The sequence below is a fragment of the Silurus meridionalis genome, chromosome 28 (assembly GCF_014805685.1).
Source record: "Silurus meridionalis isolate SWU-2019-XX chromosome 28, ASM1480568v1, whole genome shotgun sequence".
Classification (NCBI taxonomy): domain Eukaryota; kingdom Metazoa; phylum Chordata; class Actinopteri; order Siluriformes; family Siluridae; genus Silurus; species Silurus meridionalis.
The window spans coordinates 5009196-5033506 of NC_060911.1; the positions used below are offsets into that span (position 1 = coordinate 5009196).

The window sequence follows — 24311 nt, forward strand, 5'->3', positions numbered from 1 at the left end:
GTGCGCCATCTATAGGTTTAAATTACAGGTACGATGGGGATGCGTGATAGATCATTGCATTGTACAGGTACACAGCAACGAAATGCAGTTTGGCATCTACCAGAAGTGCAAAATGTAGCTATCGTGCAAAAGTGCAGATAAACATATGGCATATTTACAGCAAGTGAGAAATATGTAAGCATATGTACAGTGAATAAATATAAAGGCAGTAACAGTGCAGAGATGTGTGGACATCATTAAGAAGTACAGAAATGGTTCTTAAGGCTATGGCATTGAAGAGTAATTAGAAGTTAGCAAGTCGAATAAACAGTCTATATAAATAAATATACACACAGGTTATATACACAAATGAATGAAATGTTGGGCAGAATGTACAGTAATGATATAAAGATACATAGATAAAAATAGTGCAGATGTAATGAGTAATAGAAAAGTATGTAATATGTACATGTATAGTACAGAGGTTATGCTGCCCCCATTGTAACTTAAAAATATGGTAAGTCTAAAACATGGTCTAGTCTACCCAGGGGTCTTAAAGAATGGTGATCAGTATTGGGGTAGTCAATAATTCAACAAATTACAGTACATAATATAGCAAAACAGCACAATTTACAGTATCGTACTGTATAAACTATACAAGGTGATATCAAAAGTTTCGAGACTAGTTCTGTTTACAAGAAAGTTTTTTATTTATCTACGTTTTTATACCATCACGTTTAAAATAGTCCCCATTGCATAGTAATACAGCGCTCCCAGCGTTCCTGCCACTTCTGGAATGTGTCCTGGAAGTCTTCTTTTCTAAGTGTGTCAGGTGCCTTCTGCGATTTAAACTGGATCTTTATCTTCAGGAGGAGGGTGAAGTCCGCAGGAGCCAAATCTGCCGAGTAGAATGGGTGCGGGTGAGATTAGGTTGTTTCCTGCTAGAAACTCATCGTTTTAAGGACAATATTCTTGGCACAGTGACTTATGAAGGTCGGTGCTCCCTGTAATTGTGTGTGCAGCTTTGTGCTGCCATCTGTTGGCTTGTTACAAACTAGTTTTAATACCACCTTGTTTAGTACATAATGTATGTATGCGGCAGCGTGTGCATGGATGAGCGCCGGGTTTCGAGTGGAGGGCAGAAAAAATGATGACTGCAAGAAATTAAAAAATAAGAATGAATAAAGAAATGAAGCGGACACTAAATGAAATACAGATTTCTTATACATGTGAGGTCTTCCTTATTGAAATGTGTTCTGAAAGATAAATAATGCAGGTAGTATAAAACCATTTCAGATAAATTCAAGTCAAGAAGCTTTTCTTGTCATTTTAACCATATATACAGTAGCTGACGCAGTACGAGATGACGTTTCTTTAGAACCCTGGTGCACTACATTAATCAAAATAGAGCTACAAGAACACAGAGCTAAGGATCAAAGCAAGTCCCCGCCACAAAGTGCAACCAAATATATCGTACATTGGATAAGGTGGAAAAACTCTTAGGTGGGCTGAGAAAGAAACCTTGAAAGGAACCGGACTCAACCATCTGGCAGTAACAGACCACAGCTCTAAAATATGAACCAGATGGCAGGAAAGCTAAACGTTCTTTATAATAAATGTCCCTGACAAGGATGTGCTCTTGCAGAACACATTTAGAGATCATTATTATTTAACATCTGATTGATCATATGCAGAACCTGTACACCAGCCAGTCATGTGGCAGCAGCACAATATATAACATTATGCAGACCAGAACGATACAAAAATGTGCATGGTTGTGGGTTGGTTTGAGTAATTCAGTCATGGCTGTGAGTTTTCACACGGCTGTCACTGAAGTTAGCACGGAATGGTGCGGAAAACAAAAAACATCCGCTGAGCAGCAGTACCGCAGGGGGGAAGAGCCCGTTAAAGAGGACTGAAAGCTATTGTCGAGTCCAACAACCACTCTTTACCAGCATGGTAAGCAGAAAAGCATGTTGTGCAATGTTGAAGAAAACATATAACTTAGTATTATTATTTTATATTATTAACCATATTGTAATGGAGAGTGTGTTAGAGAAGTGAAGAAAAGAGTGCAGGCAGGGTGGAGTGGGTGGAGAAGAGTGATAGCAGGAGTGATTTGTGATAGAAGAGTATCTGCATGAGTTAAATGGACAGTTTATAGGACTGTGGTGAGACCTGAGATGTTGTATGGTTTAGAGACAGTGGCATTGAGAAGAAAGGAGGTGGAGCTAGAGGTAGCAGAGCTGAAGATGTTGAGGTTTTCGTTGGGAGTGAAGACGATGGACAGGATTAGAAACAAGCTTATTAGAGGGACAGCGCATGTAGGACGTTTTGGGAACAAAGTGAGAGAGAAGCGATTGAGATGGTTTGGACATGTGCAGAGGAGGGACATGGGGTATATCGGTAGGAGAATGCTGAGGATGGAGCCACCAGGAAGGAGGAAAAGAGGAAGACCAAGGAGAAGGTTTATGGATGTGAGGGAAGACATGCAGGTAGTTGGGTTGAAAGAGGCAGATGTAGAGGACAGGGGGGTATGGAGACGGATGATCCGCTGTGGCGACCCCTAATGGGAGAAGCCAAAAGAAGGAGAAGAAGATAGTATTAACCATATGTACAATGTAGGAAATCTGCCACAGAGAGATTTGTCTTGCACTGTTTGCACCAAGTTGCACACGATGCAATTTATGTGGTGAGGACAACTTACTTTAGTCCTTAGCTCTGTGTTCTGTTATGATGTTCTACGTTGTTTTGTGTAGCACCAGGGTTCTGGAGAAACTAATTTCAGTGTGTACTTCGTCAGCTACAGTTGTGTTCAAAATTATTCAACCCCCAATGCTGTAAATGGTTTTAGGGAATTTAGTGTACATTTGTAATTGTATTCAGAATGAAATCCTACAAGGACTTCTTAAAGAACCATATGCAACTAAAATGACATCAATTAGTTTTGTAATACAGTAGTAAATGTTTCTTTTGTGAATTCTTCATTGACATAATTATTCAACCCCTTAAAGACTACCACTCTGAAGAACAGAGGTTCAATGAAGTGTTTTCAATCAGGTATTGAAAACACCTGTGGATATCAGGGAGCAGCAATAAAGCCTAATAAGCACCAATTAGGCAGCTTTAAAATGACTGTGATACTCAGCTCCTTCTAGACATTTACTGGTGTGGTTACAAACATGGTGAGGTCAAGAGAATGGTCCAGGAAGACAAGAGAACAGGTGATTACTCTTCACAGGAAGGGCAATGGCTATAAGAAGATTGCAAAGATGTTAAACATACCAAGAGACACCATAGGAAGCATCATTCGCAAATTCAAGGCAAAGGGCACTGTTGAAACGCTACCTGGTCGTGGCAGAAAGAAGATGCTGACTTCGACTGCTGTGCGCTACCTGAAGCGTAGAGTGGAGAAAAGTCCCGTGTGACTGCTGAGGAACTGAGAAAAGATTTGTCAGATGTGGGTACTGAAGTTTCTGCTCAGACGACACGGCGCACCCTGCGTAATGAAGGCCTCCATGCCAGAACTCCCAGGCGCACCCCCTTGCTGTCCCCAAAGAATAAGAAGAGTCGACTGCAGTATGCCAAAAGTCATGTGGACAAACCACAGAAGTTTTGGGATAGTGTTCTGTGGACTGATGAAACAAAATTAGAACTGTTTGGGCCCATGGATCAACGCTATGTTTGGAGGAGGAAGAACAAGGCCTATGAAGAAAAGAACACCTTGCCTACTGTGAAGCATGGCGGGGGGTCAATCATGCTTTGGGGCTGTTTTGCTTCTGCAGGTACTGGGAAGCTTCAGCGTGTGCAAGGTACCATGAATTCTCTTCAGTACCAGGAGATATTGGATGACAATGTGATGCAGTCCGTCACAAACCTGAGGCTTGGAAGACGTTGGACCTTTCAACAGGACAATGATCCCAAGCATACCTCCAAGTCCACTAGAGCATGGTTGCAGATTAAAGGCTGGAACATTTTGAAGTGGCCATCGCAGTCACCAGACTTAAATCCGATTGAGAACCTCTGGTGGGACTTAAAGAAAGCAGTTGCAGTGCGCAAGCCTAAGAATGTGACTGAACTGGAGGCTTTTGCCCATGATGAATGGGCGAAGATACCCGTAGATCGCTGCAAGACACTTGTGTCAAGCTATGCTTCACGTTTAAAAGCTGTTAGTACTTAGTACAACATCCTTTTACAGTTATAAGATTGAATGTCACTTGGGGGTTGAATAAAACTGATAATGATGTGAGCTCAGAAAAGACATTTGTGTTTATTTCATTATAAATGTTGTTATATTTGTCTGACCTACACGTGCCTCTTTGATTTAATTGTAAGCAGGATGACTGAATGATCATAATCAATGTCAAACCGACCAAAACAATCAATTTCAGTGGGGGTTGAATAATTTTGAACACAACTGTATATATGGTTAAAATGACAATAAAAGCTTCTTGACTTTCTTGATGGAATCAACGTTGCCTGTAAGCTGTGTCTTAAATAAACACCCGGGTTAAAACGCACTAATGAGCGAACACCTTGGTTGTTTACTCATAAACGGCCCGCCGTTTTTAACGTAGGTCGAGGATGCAGGCCGTAGGTCAGGGTAATGCCTCGTCATTTTACCTTCCAGCAATTCATTTTCATCTCTTTCAATCGTGTTTTATGTGCTTCCTCGCACTCTCATTACACAATGTTCTCTCTCCTAGCAGCCCTCCTTTGTGAATCGATATGTAGGTCTCACGTACTTGAATCTCCTCATACCCCAGTGCTGCAGAGTTCTCAATTCTGATTGATCAGAAGGTGTTGATTAATGAGCAGAGCCATAGTCGAGGCTAGAAGATAAATTACAGGATAATGTTAATGTGCCTCTTGTAATAAAGCCAGAAACTTAGAAACAGATTCAAAAGCGGCGTTCTAATCATTCTTTAAGATTTCAGTCTCCAGTGTCAGCTCTTGGTAACACTCACAGGTATTGGAATGTCTCTTTCATGCTGACTGGTCCAGCTGCATTTTTGTCTGATTGTCAAAAAAAAGGAAAAAGGTGAGAGAACAATTCACTCTATTTTGTGGTCATGCTTTTCACATACTTGCTCTCTGATTTATCGCTGCTAATCTGTTATAAGATAAAGCAGAACACGATTGGGTTTCCGTATGTAAAGTATCATGAATGTGTTTAGGTGCTGCATTGCGATGGAAACGAGGAGGAGTTTGACGCCCCCTGCTGGGGAAATAATTCACACCTTACTGCAATTACATTGACACAGTGATAAAACAGGGAGCATTGTTATCGAATAAGTACGATTTGTATACAAATATAACTTAAATAATTGTCACTTTTAAATTGTAGACTACTTAAAAAGAGACGTTCTGAGAATTGGAAGTTTTCATACCTTGGACATGGAAATTTCCCCTTCTTTGTTTTTGACTTCTTGTAGGATCCAATAATATTGGAAGTAGTTATTTTTATATCTATCTATCTATCTATCTATCTATCTATCTATCTATCTATCTATCTATCTATCTAATGATGTTTTGTTCAGGTGAAAACACTAAATAACATTAAAGTTCTTCTCATTATTTATATATATATATATATATATATATATATATATATATATATATATATATATATATATATACATACATACACACACAGAGGAACCAGATGTAAAAGGGAACTCATCCTCATCTGGGTAGCCCTGAATGCCTATTAATTAGTTGCATTATTGTTGAGGTTTAGTGTTCAGTGATGGGTCTTTAAATGCATAATTGTTCAAGCAATTGCAGTCCTAAGCCATTGTAGTAGACTGTTTATATCAATTACAGTCGATCAGTAGTTAATTTTAATTGTTGATTTTTGATCTGAACGTGTCTGTAAGTGGATAATCATTCTATAAACCAAATTCATTGCCTTGCGACACTTTTCATGGGAAAGAAATGCATTACTGGTTTGATCCACAAGTCAGCAGTGTGGTACTATTTTACATTTTTTTGCTTTCCATTTTTTTGTATAAGGACAAAAGTATTGGGACACCAGACTTTTCTACCCCTACGTAGAATGGGATGATTAGAAATCACATACGAACCGTCCACAAACTTTTGCCTATGTAGTGTATATGCAAGTGAAAGCAGATTTCTTTTTTTCTGTCACTGCACATCACAATGTGTGTGTGTGTGTGTGTGTGTGTGTGTCTTAATGTGTAACAAAAAAATTGGGAATTCAAATCAATTACTTGTATTATATAAAAACAAATGTTAATGTCAATGTAAATATAAACATAAGAAACGTTCTATGCAAATTTTAAAAACCCTTCTGACCAATCAGAATAGACAATTCCAGTGAATCTCGACTAAAAGTTTGATTTCTTGTCCTAATCATTTTTCAATCCAAAAATAAGAAAGTGCTGATAAAGTTTTTCACCACTGTTAATAAGAAACCGGACATAAACAATTCAGCACGACTCAATAAACTGCACACGATGTATTTCTCATCACTGCCCTCAGGAACTAATGAAAATGTGGCACTGGACCTTTTTTCGCTGGCTTTCTCCCATCTGTATGCCTGTTCTCTTTAATGAGGACTGAGCAAGCAAATTAATGGGATGTTGCATTATTTCCTGCAGCTAGCTAACCGCCGGGTAGGCGTTCAGACAGCTTATTAACAACGACGACAGCGAAACATGGAGTTGCCTCTCAATGAGGGCGGTCCTGTTAAATATTCAAATGTTCACACTCTTAGGCAATACATCAAAAGTTGTATCTTGTTGCTGTGTGCACAAATATTAATTAGCCAATGTCCAATCATGCGCTGCTGCCGATCCACAATATAAAATAACTGACACGAGTTGTTTTTTTTAGGAGTAAACCAAACGTTCAGTGGTCCTGCAAATGTTTTTTAAATCTCTCAACTCACATCTATACATGTCTACAAAGTATCTACAGTCAAAAATCTGTTGTACACTGAAAGTGCTAAGGAGTCATCACTTTCTTGATTATACACAATATCCTGTGGAATAAAGTATTGGGACCTGACTTTTCCAGCCGTATTTGGTGCTTTCCCAAACTGTTAGCACAAAGTTGAAGACACACAATTGTATAAGATGTCTTTGGATGTGCTAGCAAGACAGTTTCCCCTCAGGAGAACTAGGAGATCCAAACCTGTTCCAGCATGACAATGCCCCTGTGCACAAAGCCAACTACATAAAGATGCATAATTACATGCGTTATATATAAAAAATGAGCACAAATCTTCACAAAACTCTAGTGAAACATATAAACCATTAAACAATTCGAGCAAAAAACCCAGACATTTCATAGTTACATAAGTGCACTGAAGGTTGAAGGTTGCAAAATGCTACCTAAAGATCTGTGGGTGGAAACACCTTGTTAAAAAGAGAGACAGGATTGGTTCTAGCTGGGTGGTTGTGGATGACATGACAGACTGTGTTTATAGACAATGGTTTCTGGAGGGGTTTCTCATCATGCCTGTTTTTAATGAAGTGCTACCTAAAGGCCCGAAGATCATAAGCATCCAAAATAGATTTTTGCCCTTGTCCCGGTGTGCACAGATATTTCTCCATATCTTTTAATGATATTATGTACTGTAGATGTTGTAATAGATGTTGTGAAAGAGTTCGCAATTCTATGTTGAGGAACATTATTCTGAAATTGTTCCGCAATTTGTAGATGCAGTTTTTTGCAGTTTTTAGCCTCTGAGCATCTTTATTTCAGACATTCTGCATCTCTAAGATGCTCCTGTTAAATTCATGAATTTGTCCCTACCAGTTTCTCACTATAAGTTTGTCCCTGAGTATACATAATTGTATGCTTATTTTTATCAGGAAAGTTGGATACAGATGGCAGTAATAACAATGTATGCTAATTATAATTAAGGGAAAGCAGCAAAGGGGGACATTGAGGCCTCTAGTGGATAAAAACAGGATCCAAATCCTGACAGAATCAGTCTGGTCACTCCTCTGATTTCTGTCATCAACAAGATGTTTCTACATTATACTGTATGCGAAGATTAGCAGTTTCTTAAATACAAAGAAAGAGTGTTTTACTTTATTTTATGTCAATGAAATCACACCCCCGATCTCCAGACGCATTTTCTAGCCAAGTGAAAATCTTTCAATGTTCAGTGCCACTTTGCTCACACAAACATTAACTATGTCCTGCTTGTTTTTGTTTTTTTTACATTACGTGAACAGTGTGAAATGTACCTATAGGGCTCTCAATTACAGTGTTTGTTGCATTTTAAGAAAGGAACATGCATGTGTATTTTAAAAACACATAAGAGACAAAGTTTCCAACTTAAAAAACTGACAAACTATGTAAAAGGCAAAAACACACAAGTATTGGACAGTGGAAGTTCTATAGACAGATAAGTCCAAATGTAAAATTTTTGATTCAAACAGAAGAACTTCTTTAAGACAGATAACAGGAGAGATGATAGCAGACTGTCTCACCCCCACAGTCAAACATGGAGGTGGACACTTGGGGTTGTTTTGGAGCAGGGAAGATTGAAGACTTATTCCAGGTTAAAGGAAAACTGAACCAATATGGCTACTATTCCATACTTCAACACCAAGCAATTTCACCTGGACTGCGGCTCATTGGGAGTGACTTCACCATAAACAAGACAATAACCCGAAGCGTACATCTGAGCTCTGTGTTATTTAGAGAGTAAACAGTCAGCTGGAGTGTAATCTCTCATTTAATATTCTGCCCAGTCACTGTACCTAAATCCTATTGAACTGCTCTGAGATTAAATAGATAACACATGAAAACTCCAACTAGTGGAGATCAACTTTGTCAAGTTGTACAAGAGGCATAGCAAAGTATTTCAGCTGAATGTTTTTGGCGAAACAATTTTATTATTTTTTTTTTTTGTGTTATTCATGCCAAACAAAGATTTTTCAATGGAAAATAAAGTGCAAATTCTGTACATTTATATATTTGTTTGGGCAAAGTACATATTCAGGCTGTTAAATGACCTAATTTGTTAAATAGAAACAAACAGGACATGTACGTATATGTCTCTCAAAATTTATCAAATGACTAGGTATTTCCAAACTTAACAGGTACTGTAGGGCATGCTGCTCTTTACATTTACACTGGAAATTGTTTCACAATCAAGCTCAAGAGGACACTTAGTACAATCATAACATGACCGACCTGTGTGCTAAAGCCATGTGATATATTTCTATGCTGTCTGCCCATACACACAAACAAAACCAAGTCTGATAACATGACCAGTGACATGTCTCTTCTTTACTTTTATATAATATGGTTATGATTGGACTTTTTATTCTGGAGTATTAAACGGTCAGGTTAGAGATTCCTGTGTTCTTCAATGTGGAAGATGATACAGTTTCTGTTGTTTTTTCCCTTTTAGGACAGCAAAAAAAATGGGAAAAAGAGCATGCATTTCTTTCAATATTTTATGCTACTGAGTGAGGGTAAGGGGTATTAGAGATAGTCTGAGTCTGTTTTACCATGTTATGCCAAGCTTTTTGTCTTAGTCTGACAGTAACTGTTATTAGTGAGGAGTCTCTGATTGTATATAAAATATATAAATAAATGAACAAATCAGTCCAGGTTTCTATATATTCCTGAGCAGGCCATTTAAGTACATTTAAGTTTGCATTGTCATACAATCCAAAGGAGTAAAGAGATCTGTACAATGAATAAAGTGTAAGATCTAAAGTATAAATAGTGAAACAAATGGAAGCCAATAGCAAAATAATGAGTGCAACATAAGAAATCTGTAGCACATGAATTCAATAAAATAAAAAGTAAAAGAAGCTGAAAATGCTGACCGTCTTTGCAGAATTAAGATCCACAGTGGTGCGGTTTGTACTTTTTGATGTCAGGCCAACACTCAGAGCAGGGTTTAATCCTCAGACAGGTTCCTGGACTTCATTGATTGAGGGATAAGATACAGAATTTAGGAATCAGGTCTGTTAGTGTTTAGAGACTTCTTTGTTCTGACCGTTAAGCCGCATCTGTCATTGGACGATCAGAAAACATTGCCTAATTTTTTACTTTGATCATGTGGGCAGAATGTTATTTAATAATAAAGTAATAATATTCAAACATGTTTTAATGTCCTATTAATATGTCATTCTTTTTCCTTCACATGCCTACAATAAGTCCAATAGCAGTTTATTTTTAAAGGGAAAAAGTTGTACACTTTTTGGTCTAAAGTATTGAGACACCTGACTTTTCCAGGCATATTCCCAAAACCACAGAGATAAATATACACAATAAACATTAATTTTTCCTTTCACCTGTACTTGGAGACCTAAACCTGTTGCAGCATGACAATGTTCCTGTGAAAAAGCAAACTCTTTGAACAAATGATTTACATTGGTTAAAGTGAAAGATCTTGAATTACCTGCTATAGAGCTCTGAACTCAATATTATTGAGCACCTTTAAGATGAATTGGAACACTGTACATGTTTTTTGGCACCATGGCAAAACTGCACTGGTGTAGAAGTGAGCAAATAAACATGGAGAAAATTTCTCCATTCATCTACCTCCACTCAGAGGAGCCAAAGAAAAAAGTATGAATATCATGAATATGATTGCACAACATAATTCCCCCAGCTACACTATATGGACAAAAGTATTGGGATACCTGACTTTTTCAGCCATTTATGGCTCTTCCCCAAACTGATGGATGTCGAAGAATAAAATTTTCCCTTTACTTGAACTAGGAGTCGCAAACCTGTTCCATCAATTCGCTCTTTACACAAAGTCAGCTCCATTAAGATCTGCTTTACATGGGTTGGAGTGGAAGATCTCCTGCTATTGAGCTCTGACATCAACCTTACTAAACCTTTGGGATGAATTGGAATGCTGACTGCCCCCGAGGTTTTTCACAGTGACAAGAGTTGAAGAGACACAACATATAACCAGGAGTCCGGTAATCTTTTTCTTCTTCTTCTTTGTCTTCTTTTTCTTCTTCTTCTTTAAACCAGTGAATATCCAAGGCATGAACAATATATCACATAATACAGATCAGAAACTCACAAGCACGCAAGTAATCTTGGATGGAAGATTACCTCAGAGACCTCATTACTCCTCGCACTGCATCATGTTGCCTGAGATCTTCTAGCACTGCTCGACTGGTACCACCTTCTCTCAGTTCCCCTAACTTCCCCTAGATGTCCGAACTGCAGAGTCCCTGGCTATTATATAAAATAATATTAATAATCCTCTCAACAGAGTTGTAAACTGATTTATCTTAAGTTGTGATCTAGCGTACCAGTGTAAATTTATTAATTGATTGAGACTCAAAGTACTCTGGCTCATGAACATCGCTCTGGACAAGGTCTTCTGCTGCATGCCATAAATGTCATTGTAAATGTAACAAGCAGTTCCCAGCACTGGCTTTCATCATGAATAAATACTGTCACCCATTAATTATGCCATCCTTTAAGTAGAAGCAGCATTATTAGTCTGGAGCTAAATAGGACAGGAAAGTCTACACTGGAGTCTGGAAAGGACCAATTTGCACAGAACACAAAGTAATTAACAATATGTGAACAGAAAAAGCCATGGCTCAGTAAATGTATACTGTAGGTTCTGCCTCTTCCATCATTTCTGGAGTTGCCATTACCAGAGATAAATCCTTTGCCAGGAACTCTCATGAAAATTAGCCACAATTTTCTCCCTTAGAGATGACACTGAAGTGGTACATGGTCCCACTCCTTTAGTACTTAAGCCTCTTTTTGTGGCCTGCAGTTCTTATGTTAGGCACCACATATAAATCAAACCATCTCTGAACAGTTCCAACTGCAGCCCTAATTCCAAAAAGCTGGAACGCTGTGTAACATTTAAATAAAAATGGAATGTAATAACTTCTCACAAGTCAGTTATCTCATTAAAAAAAAAAAAAAAAAAAAAAATCTAATTTTAAGTTTAAATTTGGAAAAAATAAAAAACTTTTGAATTTGATAGTCGCAACATATCGGGAAAATTTGGAAAGGGGGAACAACAGGCTGAAAAAGTAGGTGTTACTTGAAAAGAAAGTTTTTTAAGTAGAAAAGAACATTTTGTAACTAATTAGCTTAATTAGCAACAGGTCAGGAACATGAAGAAAAAATATCTTAAGTATCGTAGAGAGACAGAGCTTCACCAATCTGTGAAAAACTGCATCTACAAATTGTGAAACAATTTTAGAATAAATGTTCCTCAACATGAAATTACTAAGAATTTTAAATATCTTTAAATATCTCATTATCAACATTATGTAATATCAAAAAAAGATTGAGAGAATCTGAAGAAAACTTCTGTGTGCAAGGGACAGTGGTGAAAATCGATATTGGATGCTTGAGATCTTTGGGCCCTCAAGTGGCACTGCATTAAAAACAGGTATGATTCTTTTTTTAAATCACTGCATACAATGATATGCAGTTCTGTACTCAGATGAATGAAAATTTGCAATTGTTTTTTAAATCCATGCTGTGTCCTCCAGACTAAAGAGGAGAGGGACCATCCGGCCTGCATACCAACAACACTTAGTTCAAAAACCTGCATCTTTGTTGGTATAGGAGTGCAATAGTGCCTGAGATCGTGCACTGAGGGTTTAGTCTGGGGTTCAGTCAGAGCTCTAGTTCATCCCAGAGGTGTTCCCTAGAGTTGAGGTCAGGGTTCTAAGCAGAAAATTTAAATTCTTCTTGTCATGCTGAAACAGGTTTGGGCTTCTTAGTTTCAATGATGGGAAATTTTAATGCTGCAAGTAATTGTGGCAACATGTGGAGTAAAAAATTTATATTTCATGTTCAGGCTGTTTACAGTACAGAACCTTTCAGTGGCACATGCCTGAGTATATTGTGATATAGATATTAGTTGAACATCATAGAAATGAGACAATTGTGTTTTTGTTAGAGAGCCTTGTTTACCAGCCTTTGGTCCTTTCTTCTAAACCAGAAAAAGATATTACTGTTTGCTCTGCTGCTCCCAAAACACAGGGCTTAAAGCAAGTCAAGACAAGGGCCAAGAAAGAAAAATTGTATAAAGCATAGCAAAGCCTTCTTTTCTAATTGGATGTTGTGTGCTGGAGGACCCAGGGGGTTCAGAATCTCTTTGAGGTTCCATGGTGGGGTGAACGGCAGAAAGGGATTTCATGGTCGGCTGCAGAAGGCAATCTGTCCCCTGTCATCCATGTCTTCTTCACTAGGATTGTCAGGCACACAGAAGAATGTTGTATAAGAAAGATAAAGACTGAGCGTGAGAGAGAGAGATGTATTGTGACCAGAGGAACAAGTGCATATTTGTAGATGCAGATAAAGGACAATGTGTAGATCATGTTCACATCATGTTCATAGTTCGGGAAACTTCTGATCTTCCAGGATTTTTCATATACAAAAAGTTAGAGTTTACTCAGAATGAATATATATGTGTGTGTGTGTGTGTGTGTGTGTGTGTGTGTGGGGGTGGCACTTCTGAGGTGGATGGGAAATAACTGATAGTTTCATTGTTGAGAGGTTTTTTCCTTCAGTTTCTTGATAGATATTGAATAATATTATCACTATCCATGAAATCCTTTGAAACAAGTTGTCTCAATGGTCTGTGAAGACTAAGGTGCTTACTAACACAACCGCCTCAAGTCAAACACACACAACACAGACAGGAGCTGGATAGACATAAATCCTTGGGGGAAAAACATAGCTGGATGACTTGCTGGAATTTTAACATAGTTGACAGCTTTGTTATGAGTACTTTCTTTTTTTCTCCTCACTCGATTATAGCCACACCTCTTTTGATTTTATCACTGGCTTCTTCTTCCGATCAATGCGCATGGCTCATGGTGCTAAGCCAGCATAAAAATAATAAACAGATTGGAAACAAACACCAATGGCTGCCTTAAAGCTGCCATTACTTAGCACTATCCATAATCTCCCTATACACTGGTGGAATGGCTCATAGGCCTGTTTCCTTTCTATTGATTTTCATGTAGAAAATGTCAATAATATAAAATATATATGAGCACTCTACACCTGCTCATTAATGCAATCATCCAGTCAGCCAATAATTTCTTTAGTATATAGATTGACAATGGCCAGACAGGTTGGATTTGAGTATTTCAAAAGCTGCTAAACTCCTGGGATTTTCACACACAACAGTATCTAAAGTTAAGACAGAATGTTATGGGGAAAAAAACATCCAGCTGCTCTGAAAAAAATGCTTGATTGATGACACAGGACAAGTAATTTAGAGACTGGTTTAAAAATGGCCAGACTGGTATGTGAAAAAGGTTACTGAAATAAGCACTCTTTACAATCATGGTATGCAGACAAGCATCTCCAAATGGAAAACAAGTTAAACCTTTAGGCAAATGGGTTACAACAGCAGAAAGACCTCATACTACTTCTACTTCTGTCACAGAAAAACAAGAATTTGGAGACCTGAAAACTGGAAGACAAGGTCATTATTAATAAATTTTTTTGGGTTTGTTCTAAATGATGCTGATGCACATGGGGAGCGAAGGCTGGTCCATGTGGTCCGATTCAACAGACGAGCTCCTGTAGCTCAAACTGCTCAAGAAGTTCATGCTGTAATGCTCGATGGGTCACAACTGTTTTGGCGTCAAAAGGGGGAGCAACACAATATTAGGCAGCTGGTCATAATATTATGCCTGTTTTTGTACTTAGTCTTTGGTACACGTGAAAGAAGCTGATGGGAGGATCTTCGGGAGCATGATGAGGAATGGAGCTGTAATAAGTCAACAAGGTATTTGGAAGTTTAATTATTTTAATCCTTATACACAAACAACTTTAAAATTAATTCTGAAACTAACTGGATGCAGGTGCAGAGACGTGAAATCCGGGTTTATATATTCTGGCCTACTTGTATTAGTGAACAGATAATCAGCAGCATTTTGTACCAATTGAAACCTGTTCAGGGATTATTGTGGAAGACCAATGTACAATGCATTACAGCAGTCTAACCTGGAGCTAATAAATGGATGCCTTTTTGAAGATCTGAAAAGGATAGAAAAGGCTTCACTTTGGAATGTAATCACAGATGAAATAATAATGTTTTTAATGACTGAGGTAATCTGTGTCTAAAGTAATGTTGCTATAACATATTACTCCCAAATTCCTTACACAGGGCTTTATGGAGGGAGCCAAGGATCGAAGGTAAGTGCCAATAGAGCTAGTGACAAAGGGAGAGCTGAATGAAATCACTTGGGTTTTACTTTTGTTTATTCAATAGAACTGTAAACAAATTATTGAAATTTTTGTTGTCGATGGATCACTTACATTAGTATAATGGTCAGACACATTTCCACTTATTAATAAATAAATACATTAAAATATTTTAGACAGGAGAATGTGTGCATGGCAGTGTAATGAAGTGCTAACAGAGTCGTTTGATGCAGCTCTGTTTCTCAGATTTATATTTAGTAAATGAGACGAATTAAAAGTAATTTGGAGCAAAGTGTCAAGTGGAAAGCTCACTCTTGTAATGAATGGTATTTATCAGTGGCGGGCAGAAGAACTGACCTACATTTACAACATAAATTCTAATATTTGTTCTATTAAATTTTATTAATTTATTTCCAACAGTTTTTATTCTCTTTATTTCATAGCGTTTCTTTTGGCTGCACTGCTTCCAGTACGTGTATGTTAAATTTTTTGTCAAATCAGATTTCAGCCTATTTGTGCTGCCATGTCAATCTAATCTGCCCAGGGCCTGCAAAGTCTGTCCTGCTGGCTTTTTTTTTTACTTTAGTCTCTATTAGCAATTTCAAGAGGGAAACTGTTACAGCCAAGTTCGATTTGCCAGAATACATGTGTAGCGCTCTGCACACATTAATAAATCTGAGTTAGACTTTTTTTATGCCTACAGAGGAAACTGAAGCTAGCTAGCTTTTCTCATCCCGGGAAAGGGTTTGTTCGCCACTTCTAGACCAGTGTAAAAGAGCGGCACCATTGGCTTACCGCCTCTGAGGAGTGGTGCAAATTATGTGTATGCATCTCTGGTGAGTAGTTTGGATTTTACTGACATTTTTCATGTTTTTGTCATATTATTAGACAAATATTGATTCTGAACTGCTCCAGATAATGTAGGTGGCACATTTGCGGTTGTAGTGTAGAGGTTTGGAGCTGTCTGTTAAATGGGTTTCTTGCTTTAGTAAAATGGTATTTACCCTCCATATGTGAAATTTTTGTATTGTATTGATGGTTTCTATAATCACAACGTGATAGTGGTGGTATTAAGAGGTGGATTAAGTCGGGTGAGTCCCCACTGAAGGCCCAGGTACCAAATGCATGGCCTGCCACTGGTATATATATATATTAGACTAATAACGGCTTGACAAAAGAAATCGAAGGAAAAGCTGCAAGCTCTCCAGAAGTGGAAAAGAAATTGCTTGTTGGATGTTTAGCTTGTTAGATTCCCCTTTTAAAAACCTTCTTTTCACTATAAAAATAAAACCCATCACTGTATATAAGAATCGTCAGGACAGATTTTTTCCTCTGTTCTCTTTAATAATTATGATAATCATAAAAAAGGGCACCATGGTGGAGCATCACAGATCCAGGGTGACCAATTTTATATCATTCTGGCATTACTGCCCAGGTGGGTTTCCATGGGGTTCTCTGGTTTCCCCCAACCTTTCAAAAACAGATGGTTCAAATACTCTTAATTACCTATAGGTGTAAATAAGGGTGTGAATGAAATTGTTTATGCTGTTTACATATGTGGTGGATGCAAGTGCAGATCATCTTTTATTTTAATCTTAAATATTAAAGTAAAAAATTTAAAATAACCTGACAAGGAAACAGAACCCCATTCGGATAAAGTTAAGGGCCATGACCCTTGATTCATAATCAGAGAGACATGGTGATGTTGTACCTTGTGAGACAACCTATATCAAGAAGAATTGCTTTGCAATTTTAATACTGTCCAAATCCAAATGATAAATCATTTAAACTGTTAAAACATAATGGAGAAAAAAAAATTCTTGCTGTTTCTTCTTTATAGTGCCTCTCTGGTTCTGCTCTACTTGACACAGAAGGATGATGTGTCATGGCACTTGAGCACAGAGACACGTCATATTATGCAAATCGGTCAAGCAATGTTGTGCAATAAATATGTCATAGATATCCAACAGGGTCCTTGTTTGATCGCGTGTTCGGGTTGCTGTCTGTGTGAAGTTGTGAATGATCTCCTCTCATGCTGTGCAGGTTTAATCCTCTTTCTCTGGTGTTTGAATGTGCTAAATATGTAAAGCAACCTTTTTGTGCCATTGACATTATTGATAATGGTAATACGAGGAGATGTGGGGACCATTTTAATAAACTGTAACCTTAGCATGAACATAATGAAAATGAACAATAACAACAACCATGAATGGCAAATGTGAGACTTTGAGTGCTGGTGAAATGTATATACACAATATGCACCATTTGTCCTCATTTGTATTTCTAATAACCTCCACCCTTCTGGGTAGATGTTCCACTTAAGTTTGGAGTGTGCTTGTGGAGATTTGTGCTCTTTTCTAAAACAAGAACGTTAGTAAAGTCAGGGTGAGAAGGCTTGGAGTGCAGTCAGCATTCTAGTTAATGCCAAAGATGTTCTGTAGGGATGAGGTTGAAGCTATAAAGCAGGTTACTGAAGATCTTTCTCTCGAACCCATGGTAAACATATCGTCATGGAGCTGAGTTTGTGCATAGGTGCAAGTGATTATTTTTTTTTTTTTTTTATTGTAAAAATATATATATATATTGGTTATTTTATTGCATTTCTATTTCACTCTTATTTTTCTAGTTTTTTTTTAATTATTTCTACTCTTTATTCTTATACCTATTTAAATTAAATGTATCTCCTTTCTATTTTAAGATGCTGAAAGCATTTTTCTGCATGACTGGTTCAGGGTGAAGGTTGGACTGCATCAAGGATCGGCCCTGAGGCATTTCCTGTTTGCAGTGGTGATGGACAGGTTGATGGACGAGGTCAGACAGGAGTCTCCCTGGACTATGATGTTTGCAGATGATATTGTGATTTGTGGTGAGAGTAGGGAGCAGGTTGAGAAGAGCCTGGAGAGGAGGGGAATGAGAGTCAGTAGGAGTAAGACAGAGTACATGTGTGTGAATGAGAGGGAGGAGGCAGTGGAGTGGTGCGGTTGCAGGGAGAAGAGGTGGAAAAGGTGGAGGAGTGCAGGTACCTGGGGTCAACAGTGCAAAGTAATGGAGAGTGTGTTAGAGAAGTAAAGAAAAGAGTGCAGGCAGGGTGGAGAGGGTGGAGAAGAGTGACAGGAGTGATTTGTGATAGTAGGGTATCTGCAAGAATGAAAGGGAAAGTTTATAGGACTGTGGTGAGACCTGAGATGTTGTATGGATTAGAGACAGTGGCATTGAGTAAAAGACAGGAGATGGAGCTGGAGGTAGCAGAGCTGAAGATGTTAAGGTTTTCGTTGGGAGTGACGAGGATGGACAAGATTAGAAATGAGTTTAGAAACAAGTTGAGGGAGGCGAGATTGAGATGGTTTGGACATGTGCAAAGGAGGGACATGAATTATATTGGTAGAAGAATGCTGAGGATGGAGCCACAAGGTAGAATGAAAAGAGGAAGGCCAAGGAGGAGGTTCATGGATGTGGTGAGGGAAGACATGCAGGTAGTTGGTATGAAAGAGGCAGATGTAGAGGACAGGGTGGTATGGAGACGGATGATCTGCTGTGGCGACTCCTAATGCTAGCAGCCGAAAGAAGAAGAAGAAGAAAAAAAGCATTTTTCTGCATGATCCAAAACAAAAATCAACTTATTATAGTCTTGCCTGCCTGTACATTACTGTGTGGTCAATCCTTGCTGTGCTGTGAGTCACATTGTGGAATCTCATCCTTTTCCAGCTCTCTTAGGGTCATCTGAGGACAAACAGGAGAAGCTGACTATAGCCTAATGAGGACTTCAATTGTGCATAAGTCATTTCTCTCTCTCTTTCTCTCTCTCTCTTTATACTTGCAAAATTGTTTCCTCATTTCATTTCACATTGTGTAGTTTGACCCTTAACAAAGTAACATGCAGAGTGGCATGTCTTTACCTGTTAGCATGGCAAAATTTAATGAATACACACACACAGACACACACGCACACACACGCACGCACGCAGTGGTATCAAAAAGGTTCCAGACTAGTTTAGTAACACACCAACAGATCACAGTCACAGGGAGCACGGGGAGCTTCAAAAAGAAGACTTCCAAGACACATTCCAAAAGTGGCAGGAATATTGTGTAAACATAGATACGTAAATAAAGGTATATACAGTACTTTTTTTGTAAACAGAGCTAGTCTCGAAATAATCCCTTGTGTACATATACACATATACACACACACATATATATATATATGCTATGCTAGTTCACTTGCCATTTCATTCTCTGTTTTCATATCTGTGGATCATCCCTTACATATTTTTATGACTTACATATTAAAGCTTTAGGTTATGCTCTGTGTCCATTTGTTTTTATGCACTTTTTGCACTTATTAGCATCAAGAGAGTAAAAACAGAGGCTGACGGATAAATGGATAAACATTATATTGCAGGATAATAAATAAGAATCCAGCAGATATGGGCAATTGCTGTGGTATTAAATGAATAAACAACTTATAAAGTGTGCAGTAATTGAGATGGAGAACTCCGAATACTATCACTGATCATTTGTTATAGTCTCAGGCCGGGTTTTGTACTTACATTTCTCAGTGTTTTAAGCACATAGACACACAGTCATACACACTGCTTTGTATTTCCATCTCTTTCTCTCTCACTCTCTCTCTTGGCTTCGATCCCTTTGTATTTTCATCTTTGCTTCTCACTGCCACAGAGAACACTCATTAGTAAAACTACCCTCAGGTGTGTGATCCATACCACTCGTTTCCTCCAGCTCCCTCTTTGACCATGCCCCCTCTGCAACAAATTTAGACTGTGGTGGAAGAAGTATACAAACCATGTACTTAAGTAAATGTGAGATCCGCTCTGTAAAATATGGCTCCACTAAAAGTAAAAGTGCTCCCTTTAAAACTTTCTTGAGTAAAAGTACAAAAGTATTTGCCTTCAGATGTCCTTAAGTATCCAAAGTAGTCCGATTTCTTACAGCTATAATGTTCCTATTATAATTTTTGTCACAAGACTCTTTGCCTTATCATTTCAGTTTATGTGAAAAGACTTTAATGTTACTCTCAGCACACAGATCTATTAATAGAATTATAATAATGAGTCAAACACTGATTGATATCTATTACAATTATCATGAGCCCAAAACCTTCTTTTCAACTTAATTACAAATGCTTAATGCACAAATAAGGCCATGGGCAAGAATCAGACGTTTCTTTCTAAATATTCTGCTTGCTGTTGAACCGACGCTGAACTGTATGTTTGTGCTTCCACCAAAATAGATACCACATATTAAACCTTTATAAATAATGCTAGATGATATTGGCAAAATCTGTTTGAATGCTGAGTAAAGTTGTTCTAAGCTAAATTTATCAAAGATATCTTAACATACTTCCCCCTCTGAGACTTTTTAAATCTTTTTTTTTTTTTTGCTTACCCTGATTGGTAGATTGCTGTGTGTTTTACCAGTTAAGTTTTTATCCACTCATAAATGAAAAGAAATACTGATTTTGCAAAATGTAGCTAAGTAAAAAGCACGATATTTGACTGTAAAATTTAGTGAAGTTAAAGTCTCCCCAAATGGAAATACTCCAGTAAAGGACATGCGCTTGAAAAGGCTACTTAAGTAGAGTAACCAATTACTTTGTTACTGTCCACCACTGCAATTAGACAATGTGCTATTAAATAGAGAATAGTTAGATGCTCTGTTCTATACATTTCATGGTTTATTAAATACCACAAACATTTTGTTACCGTTTCCGTGGATTTCTGTTTAGAACTATTTACCCACAAAATCCTAAAAGTTTGGTGGTGTTTTTTTGGAAAGCTACAACAACCTTACATCGTTGCATTGCTTGTGATTAGTGTTAGTATTTTTTTAATTACTGTTTGAGATAACGAAACCATAAGAGTAAAACATTTTCATCCATAAATACAAATGCATATGAATTTTGGCAGGAAATGCAACCACTTCCCTCATTACAGAAAGATAACAGTTCCCTCACTACAGAAAGATAACAGTTAAAGTAAAGGTTAACTGATGATTTTTTTTGGTGTGTGTGTGTGTGTGTGTGTGTTTGTGTGTGTATGCAAGCCTTTGTGTAGGAGGTCTGTGTGGTGTTGCAGGGCTGACCTGTACTACACTAATTGGTGAATATGAACTGCAGAAGCTTGTATGCCCTACAGATACACACAACATCGGTGGGAGAAAATAACATTTCATACCACAAGCACACAAAATTTAACAATGAGCTGGACTGGGTATCCTTTAAAACCTACATTTTAATTGAAAATATAAAGATCTCAAACATACCCCAATGTCTGTGTTTTTGAGACACATACATGTTCCTTTGTTTACTTGAGACAAACTAGGTCATTAAATGGTATGAAGATTTACTTTGACCAAACAAATATATACATTTACAGATTTTCTCATTTATTTTTCATTAAAAAATCCTCCCTTAGCATGTCTAACACTCCTTTACACATTGTTGGCATACGGACAGTTAGTTTCTTTAAACATTCAGCTGAAATACTTTGCCATGCCTCTGTAGAACTTGCTGAAGATGATCTTCACTAGTTGGAGATTTCTTTCTGACCTTGTGATCCAGTTCATCCAGAGCAGTTCAATATGATTTATTTTCAGTAACTGGGCAGGATATTTCATGATAGCTAACACTCCAGCAGAAGGTTTACTCTTTAACACTTACAGAGCGTCTTTATGTTTTACATACAAAATATTTTATATAATGCTTAAAGACACCTCTATTGTATACAAATGCTTAAAGACACCTAAACATAAGATTCATATGTGTATTTTGAAAATCACAATCCACATTTAGTCTGCGGTTGTAATTAATAAATAAAATTACAAGCTTCAGTTAGTCCAGAATGCAGCAGCCAGAGTTCTCACAAGGCCAAGAACATATGACCATATATCCCCAATCTTATCATCCCTACACTGGCTACCTGTTAAGTTTCGAATCGACTACAAAATACCGCTGCTTATCTACAAAACACTAAATGGTTTAGCTCCCAATCATCTATCCGGTGTTCTAACACGCTGCAATCCGTCACGCTACCTGAGATCTTAAAACTCCAGACTTCTAGTAGTTCCTAGAATAGCAAAGTCCACTAAAGGTGGTAGAGCATTCTCACATGTAGCTCCTAAACTTTGGAATAGTCTTCCCGACAGTATTCGTGGCTCAGACACACTCTCCCAGTTTAAGTGCAGATTACAAACTTATCTTTTTAGCAAAGCCTACACATAACACACATCACATTATAACTTTGTGCTCCAGTACATCTGATCAAATGCACATTATCAACTTGTGCTGTTAATATCATGAACAGCAGCTACACTAAATCCTCTCCACTGCTTCTCTTTCTCTACCCATCCTGAGGCATCCTGAGGTTGCTCCAGCCCCAGTCACATCCCAACCTTATGAAGATTGTGGACCTTTAAAGAAGTAGATGCCGACTCCGCAAACATCCCCAACTATCTAGAGACGTACCAGTGCCAATTGGATCCCACTTCATGTGGAGTTTGGACACTGGACCTCCTTGAGTGTTTTAGGGCTCTGGCATGGAGAAGCTGGTGTTGTATCTATGATGATCGCAAATGTTGAGCTATTTTATAATTTGCTCAGTACTCCTAGTTTTATAATCACAAATGACTGTAAAAGACTGTAGAAAGAACATTACTCATAATCTTACATTCCAGTGCTCATGTTAGTTCTCAATCTGCGTAGAAACTACTCAGTTCTATTCCCTGTACAGAACCTATGAAGATTTTGTGCGTAATTTTATATGCGTCCAGAAAAAAATGAACAAATCACTCTATGAGACGACTTGTTCTTCTGAGTCACATTAAAGACTCATTCAGAACGGACTAATAGTTTATGCACAACAATCACTAGTTCTCTCCTGCCTGCTCCTCTTCCCTTTTTCGCAGCGTTTACGTATCGTTTCGAAATATGTCTAGAAAAGTTTCTTTACCTACCATAGAAACTATTGTTACGGATGACATCCAGACTTCTGTTTAAGTTCAAGAAAGTGTGATACAAATTCATTTGCCGAACATGTAAGCCATTTTTTTTTCTGCTCTGTGATAACTATAGTGTGCCAGCGCTGCTGTATCCAACCTACACAGGTGTCAGGAGCACACAGGAGATTATGTTCGGTTAAATCTAAAAAAAAAAAAAAAAAAAAAACCTTAAATACCACTTTGCATTTGACAGCTCAACTAGCTTTGTCTCTCCTTGTTGCACAATGTCTCTCTTTGTACCCAAACGTCGGCCTATTTTTCTTTTTAAAGGTACGTTCACCCACTGCTTTCTTTCCGACTCCTGCATACATTTCACTGTAAATAGAAATAAGTACAGGCTGTTGAATAAGGGAAGGTAGATGAATTGCAGAGCTTTCCATTTTTTTCCCCAGGTTTCACTGTACTGGTACATTTATTTTAATACGGTTGGCGGTTGTAAGGTTCCATGCTATGGATACGCATGGATGCAGTTGCTGGATATTTTAATATTAAGAATTGGTATTTTCATTCGATGGATCAAAGAAAGAAAGAAAGGACGGACGGACGAGGACCAGAGAGGGATAAGGGCTTTGCTTAAGGACCCAACAGTGGCAGTTTGGCGATACAGGGGCCTAAACCCCCGAACGTTAAGTTAAAAAAATTTAATATAACTGGTTGTTTGTTGAGCCAGTGCCCATTGTAACTCTTGCTCTTTTACATGTTGTACATTCTGACATGTTTTTTTTTGCTTACTATGGGTATAAAAACTGGCTATATGTGTTACCTATAGCCTTCCTGTCCACTTGAATGTGTCAGTCTTGTGAGTCTTCTCCAAACTCTCTTGTTAACTGTCATGCAAAACGAGGATCGGCAATGCAAGGGCAGATGTTTTTAATTACGGTATAAATATCCGAAACAAAGACAAAATAACAGGAAGCATGAACAAGAGGAAATCAAAACCGAAGCACAGACAAGATACAGCGTTAACCAAGAACAAGATTGGTGACCATGAAAGCTAGACAGAGAGTCGTCTGTGATGAGGCTCTATATGTGTCTCTATATAAATTTTTTCCCTTCACTTGAACTAAGAGACCTGAACCTGTTCCATGTCATTGCCACTGTGCACAAAGCAATAAGTTTGAGTGGAAGATCTTAGGGGCTCTGACCTCAAACCAATT

General features: G+C 38.0%; 1 long non-coding RNA gene across 1 annotated transcript; it reads right to left on the reverse strand.

The window, feature by feature from the left end:
• Nucleotides 1-665: 665 nt before the first annotated feature.
• On the reverse strand, nt 666-19884 carry LOC124381559. Its single transcript, XR_006924868.1, has 2 exons — nt 19689-19884; nt 666-877 (listed from the first exon to the last, which is right to left on the reverse strand). It is a non-coding gene; the product is annotated as an uncharacterized LOC124381559 (long non-coding RNA).
• Nucleotides 19885-24311: the final 4427 nt, after the last annotated feature.